The sequence below is a fragment of the Galeopterus variegatus genome, unplaced genomic scaffold, assembly GCF_000696425.1.
Source record: "Galeopterus variegatus unplaced genomic scaffold, G_variegatus-3.0.2 Scaffold34, whole genome shotgun sequence".
NCBI classification, from domain to species: domain Eukaryota; kingdom Metazoa; phylum Chordata; class Mammalia; order Dermoptera; family Cynocephalidae; genus Galeopterus; species Galeopterus variegatus.
Window position 1 is genome coordinate 172,592 of NW_007726145.1, and position 8,810 is coordinate 181,401.

Consider the following 8,810-nt stretch of genomic DNA (forward strand, 5'->3'; position numbering starts at 1 on the left):
ATTTTCTACATCTTCTTGGCTCAGTTTTGGTAGCTTGTGTGTGTCCAGAAATTTATCCATTTCCTCCAGATTTTCAAATTTGTTGGCATACAGTTGTTTATAATAGTCTTAAATGATTCCTTGCATTTCAGATATATCAGTTGTAATATCATCTTTTTTATTTCTAATTTTTATTTGGATCTTCTTTTTTTAGTTAGCTATGCTAATGGTTTGTCAATTTTATCTTTTCAGAAAACCAACTTTTTGATTCATTGATCTTTGTATTGTTTTTTGGTTTCAATTTCATTATGTTCTGCTCTGATCTTAATGATTTATTTCCGTCTGCTAACTTTGGGTTTGGATTGTTCTTGTTTTTCTAGTTCTTTAAGTTGAAGTGTCAGGTTGTTTTCCTGCCATCTTTCCATTCTTGTGAAGTAAGCATTTAATGCGATAAATTTTCCCCTTAGTATTGCTTTCACAGTATCCCACAGGTTTTGGTATGATGTATCACTGTTTTTATTAGTTTCAATAATTTTTTTATTTTCTTGTTTGATTTCTTCTTGGTCCCATATATCATTAAGTAGAATGCTGTTTAATTTCCATGTGTTTGTATAATTTCCAGAACTTCATTTTTTATTGATTTCTAATTTTAATCCATTGTGATCTGAAAAAATACATGGGATAATTCCAATTTTTTTTGAATTTGTTGAGACTTTATTTGGGACCTAACATGTGATCTGTCCTTGAGAATGATTCATGTGCTGATGAGAAGAATGAATATTCTGAGGTTGTTTGAGGGAACGTTCTGTAGATATCTGCCAAGTCCAATTGATCTAGAATGTTGTATAGATCTTGTATTTCTATGCTGATTCTTTGCCTAGATGATCTATCCAATATTGACAGTGGGGTGTTCAGGTCCCTTGCTATTATGGTATTAGTGTCCATTTCCTTCTTTAGGTGTAATAAAGTTTGCTTTATAAATCTGGCTGCTCCGACATTGGGTGCGTGTATATTTATGGTTGTTATGTCTTCTTGATGGATCGATCCTTCTATCATTATATAGTGGTCCTCATTATCTCTTTTTATGGTTTTTAGTTTAAAGTCTATTTTATCAGATATAAGAATAGCTTCTTCAGCTCTTTTTTCATTTCTGTTGCATGGTAAATCTTTTTCCATCCTTTCACTCTTAGTCTATGTGAGTCTTTATAGGTGAGGTGGGTCTCTTGTAGGCAGCATATAGTTGGGTCCTCCTTTTTAATCCAGTCAGCCAATCTGTGTCTTTTGATTGGGGAATTTAAACCTTTTACATTAAGAGTTGTTATTGAAAAGTGTTGATTTACTCCTAGCATTTTGTTAATTTTTGTTTGGATGTCTTAGGTGTCTTTTGTTCCTTTCTTTCTGATTTACTGTTTGTTTTCTGTATTTGTTGGTTCCTTGGGTTGTAGATAAACTTGTTTTTTTCCCTCTCTTCATTGTTGGCACTTTTATTTTACTAGGGAGTTTTGATGTTTCCTGAGTTTTTATGGCAGTAGTAGTTATTTTTCGGATACCAAACCCAGTACCCCCTTGGGAATTTCTTGTAAGGGTGGTCGTGTGGTAGTGAACACCTACAGTTTTTGTTTGTCTGAGAAACATAGTATTTGCCCTTCATTTCGGAAGGATAGCCTAGAGGGGTAGAGTATTCTTGGCTGGCAATCTCTGTCTTTTAGTATTTTGAATATATCATCCCATTCCTTTCTGGCTTTTAGTGTTTGTGATGAAAAGTCTGATGTTAGTCTGATTGGGGCTCCCTTATAGGTGATTTGACACTTCTCTCTTGCAGCTTTTAAGATTCTCTCTTTGTCTTTTTCCTCCCCTTCTGGAATACCCATGACTCGGATATTTGAGCGCTTTAGGTTGTCTGATGTCCCTCTTAGATTTTCTTCAATGCTTTTAGTTATTTTTCTTTTTTTTTTTGGTCTGCCTGTGTTATTTCAAACAGCCCATTGTCAAGGTCAGAAGTTCTCTCTTCTACTTCTGCAAGCCTGCTGGTTAAACTCTGTTGTGTTTTTTATTTCATTGAATGAATTCTTCAGTTCGGCAAACTCTACTACATTCTTTTTCAGGGCATTGATTTCCTTGTACATTTCTTATTTCAGGTCCTGTACACTTTTCCTCATTTCATCATGTTGTCTTGCTGAGTTTTCCTGTATCTCAGTTAGTTTCCTTAGAATTATCACTCAAAATACCTTGTCAGACATTTCAAGGGCTTCTTGTTCTATAGGATCTAGATCTTGAGAGTTATTACCCTTTGGTGGTGTACTTTCTTGATTTTTCCTATATCTGGTATCTTTCCTTTGATGTTTAGTCATTGTGGCAGGGGATTTCATGGTCCACTGGTTTGACACTATTGTCTGGCTATGATGCTGCTGGGGCTGCCAATTTGGTATGGCTGCCTCAGTGTCTGCTTGGTTGCCCATTAGTGACTTTGGTTTGTGGTCACCTCGGGTTTTGAGCCTCTCGGGGAGGTGCCTCTCTGGTCAGAATGCACTCGGCCAGGCTGGGAATGGAGTCGGGCAGCGGTGGCAAGGCCTACCTGCTGGGTCGCATGCTGGCACTGAGGGCACATGGTCTCCGTGGGTCTTTGGCTTCTCCGGGGGGTGCCTCTCTGGTCAGAATGCACTCAGCCAGGCTGGGGATGGAGTCGGGTGGTGGTGGTGAGGCCTACCTGCTGGGTTGTGTGCTGGCATCACAGGGCACGTGGTCTCCGTGGATCTTCAGCTTTTGTATTTTATTTTATCAGTATTATTTTTTTACATTCCATGATGTTGTTACAGGGCATTTGGGAGGGAGGAGGGAGGGGAAAGAGGAAGGAAATGTAGTGGAAGAAGAAGGAAGGAAGAGGGGTGGGATTGAGGCCTGTGGCACCCCCACATTCCCACAGGGGAGATCAGGGGCTTCCAGTGGTTGCTTGGTCATTGCCAGGATGGGTGCAGATGTCAGGGAGGTGTGGCAAAAACCCTCACCTACCACCTCCCACCTCCTCAGCTTGCGAACCTGGAGCCCTTCTTTCTGTGACTTGATGGTCATCACTGGGCTGGTTGCTCGTGTTGGGGGTGTGTGACTGAGGCCCCCAACCCCCCACCACCCTGGCTCAGGAGAGCCCAGGGTGCTTCCTGCAGCTGCTCAGTGGTCATCTCTGGGCTGGATGTGGGTGTGGGGGGGCCATGGCCAAGGCCCTCATTCCCCCATCGCCCCAGCTCAGGAGAGCCTGGGGCACTTCCTGCAGTGCTTGGTCATTGTTGCTGGGCTGGTTACTTCTGTTAGGGGGCCATTACCAAGGCCCTTGGCCCCCCACCATCCTGGCTCAGGAGAGCATGGGGCACTTCCTGCGGCTGCTCAGTGGTCATCACTGGAGTGGTTATGCTTGTTGGGTAGGTGTGGCTGAGGCCCTTGGCCCCACCCTCAGGACTGGTTGTTGTGTTGGGAGGCATGGCTGAGGCATCCAGCCATCACCCCTTTCTGGCTTGGTAGCCCAGGGGACTTCTGGTCCTTCTAGGTGTTATAGGTGTTCTTTGGTGAAATGAGACATTTACTAGTTAACATCAAACTTTGTCTCTGATTATGGGTACTTTGTTTTTCTTTCAGTTTTGTATTGGATCATTTGCTGTTCCCACAACTCAAACTGTTTGCTGGAACTAATTTGCTGTCCTTTGCTTACTTCTAAAATGGTGGAACTTCCTGTGGGGACCAGTACTTGTGCTGTGTGGTTGAGCTAAATTGCTGCTTTGCTGCTGATTCCCTAGAGAAGGCTTTTTGTGCAGCTCAGGTTTTAATGGTTGACTTTATGGGTACTTCTGGTTCTAGTGAAATCCGGTGCAGCTGGGTTGTGTAGAGACACTGGTGTGTGCCTGAGTCTTTTCCTCAAACTGCATCCATACAGTTCTATATTCCTAACCAGTCTCCTGTGGGAGGTCCTACGCTGATTGGGGAGCAGATCAACTGTCCTTGCTGTGCCCCAGTGTTCCCCCAGTGGGCCCGTCTCCCCCACCACCCGTGCTCCAAACACTTCCCATGGGATGGGCCATGCTCTGATCCCTTGGGATGACTCACTGGCCTCTAAGTGGCTCCTTTTTCTCAGTTGTTGTGGCTCCTCAGTCCCATGTGGGTCCATGGGAACCCTATTAGTGGTCTTGCTGGCCTGGGGGCCACCAAGGCTCTCTTCTCCCCTGCCATCTCCAAGCAACTTCATCCGAAAGGCACAGCTGTGGCTATTTGCCAGCTCCTGCTCCATGCACTCAGCACCTCCTGCCTGGAAATGGCCAGAATTTGAAACTGTTAGAATGTTTTTTTCTTTCTCTCATCATGGCTTCTTCTGCCTTCATGCAATCTGTAGGTCTCTCCTCCTCTTCCCCTGAGCTCTAGAAGCCCCAGCTTGGCTGTCATTGCTTTTTTATAGTTGTAAATTGGTTGATTTGTGGGAGAGAGTGATGCTGGGGACCATTTATTCTTTAATCTTGACCAGAAGTACCCTGGAGTATTTTAATGGTTGTACTTTTCATTATTGATCCAATAAATTGGACTGATTTTTACATCAAAAGGAAAGAATCATTTCATGAGTTTCAGATTACACTAAACATTAGCCAGTTTCTTTGGCTAACATTAGCCATTAATCAGTCTTTGTATGTTGGCTGCAGTATATGTGCATCTTTACACATATTCATTACATAGATAAGCTTATAAATACTGTGAAACAATTTGAGAAGTTCTGACTTACAAATAAGTGTCCCCCAAAATAAAGACTTAAAATAATTTAACCTTGCCCTATATTGACAAATAAGCCCACAGAATTAGAAGAAGCTAGTTTGGATTTATTCAGATTATTTGCAGATGGGTGTGTGTGTCTGCAAATGAACACATCTTTGTGAGATGTTGTATATGTTATTTTATGTGTCAACTTGACTGGATCATGATGTGCCAGATATTTGGTTAGACATTATTTCTAAGTGTGTTTGTGAGGGTGTTTCCTGATAAGATTAGCATTTGAATCTGTAGACTGAGTAAAGCAAGTTGCCCTACCCAGTGTGAGTGGGCTTCATTCAGTCCATTGAAAGCCTGAGTAGAACAAAAAGACAGAGGAAGGAGGAATTCACTCTCTCTGCCTGACTGTGTGGCTGGGACATCAGTTTTCTCCTCCCCTTCGACTGGGACTTATACCATCTGCTGTCCTATTTCTCAGGCCTTTGGACTTGGACTGGAACTGTACCACCAGCTTCCCTGAGTCTCCAACTTATAGACAGCAAATTATGGGATTTCTCAGCCTTCGTAATCGTGTGATCCAATAACACAATATATGAACACATAAGTTGTGTTTCTCTGGAGAACACTGCCTAATAAAATATATATGATTTGTCTATCATAATAAGCATTGAGGGAAAGAACCTTTGAATTCATGGCAGAAAAAGAATCAGCTTCCAAACACTTTTGATATGTGTAAGAGAGGGAATAGGAAAAAGCAATAGAAGAAAACTAAGACATTTATGGGTGTTACTGAAATGAATAAACATTTCCCATACTGACACTTCCTGAGTACAGTGGCTTATTTAACTGAGAGTTTTTCCATTTCTGTTGAGAGGCTTTAGAATATCTGAACTATGTGGATGTTAATTCTGGGGAAGTGACATGTTCTGTCTACACTTATTCTTTTGCCTCTAGGGCTTATTTTACAATAGAACTTTTGGGGGGACTATATTAAGAACTCTAAATAACATCAAGAAAATTAAAAATTATATAAAGCTGGAATATTAATATTGGTGGATTTATAATGTGTAATAAATCACTGGGTATTTATCAGGACATGTATAACGTAAGCAATTATGTACAGAAGTCAGTTTCATCCTTCAAGCTGTCAAGTGTTTTTTTTTCTTTCAATTTTTATAGTCTTAACAAAGATGTCCACCTCATTCTCATGCTACCAAATTAAGATGAATCATGTTGTTGTCTCTTGGATCTTCTTTCCATTTTAACTCTTCGTATGTATCCAGGTGCAAGTGGAATTATCTTTTTACTGTCATTTCCCTTGATTCCTGAAGCCATCATTTCTTTGGGTTCATTCTTCATCCTGAGGCAGAAGACATTCTTTCTGAGGTTTGAGATTTAGGTTGTTCCTCCCTCTTTGATTGTTTTCTTACCTCACTAGGTTCAGTTCTTCCTCCTCCAACATGGCTGTTTTCTTCATGTTATACCCTCTTCTGCAATTTCAGTTAGCCACTATTAGTGACAAGGCCTAAAAATGTTTTTTTTGCCTAAGAGAAAAACACTATTCATGATTTTGGTCAGTCTTCCAGAAAGAGGGTTTAAGTGAAATCGTGATTATTCTTTTTGTCTCAATCTTTCTGGCTTGAATTAGTTTACAGCATGCCATTTGAAACACATGCTGTGTTTTATGCATCTGTCGTTCATCATGCAGTTTCAAATAGGAAATGAAAAACCCATCTTTAGCCTAACCTTACTTTGTTTAAGAAAAGGACATAATAAAGACAGATAAGAGTCTTCAAAAGTTTCCTTTCCTTTGTCCTTAAAAATGTCTGTAGTTTTCTGGTTTTTAGTAGGGTGATACCTTTTCAACTTTATTTCTTGGCCTGGAACACAAGGTTTCAAGTAAAGTCCCTTTTTTGATTCAAGTCTACATCATCTACAGAAAGACTGAAGGAAAAAAATCTATTTTCTTTTAAATAACTTTAAAATGTGCATTCATGTTTTCTTTAACCAAGACATACTGTTTGTGCCAGTCTTGGATTGAACCTTAGTTCAAGAATGGTTCCTTTGCATTTCTACTTTTTATGGTTAAGACAAGTAGAAATACATTTACAGGATTTATCAAGATACTTGACACCATTCAAAATTCATTTTGGCTTTCATAAAAGGTGCAAATTAGTGAATATTTTTTAACACCCAGGCAGCAATTGTCTAAGAATAATATTTCCAAAGAGGAGATCTTTTTCCTTCCTAAAAATGTCCTCCTTTGTTTCAAAAGCAAGGATGTTGAGTTGCACAGAGAAAGCTTGAATTTTTCATAAAGGGATTTGACTTTCACAGTCAAAATAGTCTTTCCAAAGGAACAATTTTAAAGAAAGAATTTTATTGAGTTTTTGATTCTTTTCTATCAAATCTATGGTGATTATACCTTGATAGGCTCATTCGATAGGTACACGTCTTGAAGTAGTTCACCATAATCATTACTTCGTGACTCAGTATTATAGCGGTAACACCTAAGTTATGCTTTTTTTTAAACCACAAATTACTGACCATCTAGTCTCTTGAAAATAACCATACTCTTCGGAGGTAAAAAAAAAAAAAATCTGAAAGTCTAAAAATTTTCTTTATATCAGTTTTCCCATCTGTATCACTTGAATACTTTGGTTGGTATCAGTCTGTGTTAGCTCACTTCTCAGGCTTAACTTGTTTCTGTTTCATTTGTCTTTTGAGAGATGATGTTTCATGAAGTAATCAAAACTCTTCCATAAAGGATATTTGTGTAATTTATCTCTTATCCTTTTCTTTGCCTATAAATTGTGCTTTAGCCTGGGAGCATGTTACCTTTCTATTTCCAGTCTTTCTTGCTTTATCTTCAAAAAAAAATTTTTTTTTACAACTTTTAGTAAAACAATCCTCCAGTTGATTGTAAGAATGTTAAGGTTACAGCTGGGAATGACACAGATCTGACAAAGTTGATGGAGATGGGGTAGAGGTGGAAAGAACATGAAGTTCTGGGTTTATGAGGAGTTGGAAAGTCCTGGGCCAGGGGATATCCGAGGAATAGAGCAAAGTAATGGTGGATAAATTCTTGATTTTAAATGCCATTCACTAATAAAAGGAACCAGGACTCCTTGGAGAAATGGCTAATCCCAGGGCAGGGGTATGCTATTTATAAGATAAGCCTGTCACATCTTGTACTGCTGTAAATTTAGGAAGTGCTCGAAAAGCAGAATGATGTAGATATGTCAAAGGGACATAGGAGTCAATTTGAAAGGGCTGCCAGTGGCCAAAGCTGTATCAATTTGTTCAGTAACATAAATAACATAGTATTGGATTCTAACCCTAAGTATAAAATAAATATACATGAGTCTAAACTGACATAAATAAATTACTGAATAAATAAACACATTAATAAATAAATAAAGGAGAATAGACAAATCTCCTATGCATAATATATGTAGATATCTTTCCTTCTAGAATTTGGAACATAATTCTACCCCCTTGAACGAGGACTTGATTTAGTGACTTGCTCCCAAAGAATAGTGTATGGAAAGAGGGGGAAAAAGTGATTCTATAGTAGAGAAAGCTGGCACACATTACCTAAGCCAGGTGATCAAGGCTAACATCATCAGTGATAAGACATGTTTATTACGTGTACCCTTTACATCTTGGAATGAAAATGTCACTTCACCTCTGTGACCTTTACTCTTCAAAACCCATGACCTCAGTCTAACCATGAGAAAAACATCAGAAAAACTAGACAAGTACTCCTAAAAACTATCAAGGTCATGAAAAAATCAAGTGAAGACTGAGAAACTGTCACAGACCAGTGAAAACTAAAGAGGTGTGATTACTGATTGCAATGTGGGATTCTCAAACAGAAAAGACATTGATGAAAAACTAGTAAAATCTGAATAAAGTCTTGAATTTGGTTAATAGTACTGTACCAAAGTTATTTCCTTAGCTGTGACAAATGGACCGTGGTTATGTAAGATGCTAACAATAACGGAAAATGGGTGAGGAGTAAATGGGAACTCTGTACTATCTTTGCAACTTTTCTGTAGATCTAAAATTATTCCAAAATAAAAAGATTG